Below are 520 nucleotides of genomic sequence, written 5' to 3'. Positions count from 1 at the left end.
ATCTCTGTCTGCGTGTTGCTGTTGCAGCGTTACGATAAGAAAAAGAAGCATGCAGTGACTGCTCCGCTGCTGCTGCTGCTGCTGCTGCTGCTGCTGCTGCTGCTGCTGCTGGAACAGGCGCCCCCACTGCAACAAGAAGAAAGATACTCTGCTGCTGTTTTTGCTGCTGCAGCAGCAAACGAAAGCGACAACAAAGAAGAACAAAAACTCATAGAGATAACTGCAGCACGAGCTGCTGCTAGGAGCAGAGCAGCAGCAGCAAAGACTAATGTTATTTGCTTCACCTTATAAAATATTTAATCGCAAAATTAAATAAAAAAATAAATAAACTCAAAAAGAAGAATATCTTTATCTAGCTGCTTCGTTAGTTGCTCCTTTATCCTTGCTGCTGCTGCTGCTGCTGCTGCTGCTGCTGCTGGATCTGCTGCAGCAGCAGCAGCAACAGAACGTCTCGCCTCATCCTTGCTGCATCCAGCACGAGCTCTTTTGCATGCACAGAACAAACGCAGCAGCAGCAGCA

This window comes from Eimeria mitis, genomic scaffold (genome assembly GCF_000499745.2).
Source record: "Eimeria mitis Houghton genomic scaffold, Emh_scaff723, whole genome shotgun sequence".
Lineage (NCBI taxonomy): Eukaryota > Apicomplexa > Conoidasida > Eucoccidiorida > Eimeriidae > Eimeria > Eimeria mitis.
Note: the sequence above shows the minus strand (reverse complement) of the source record.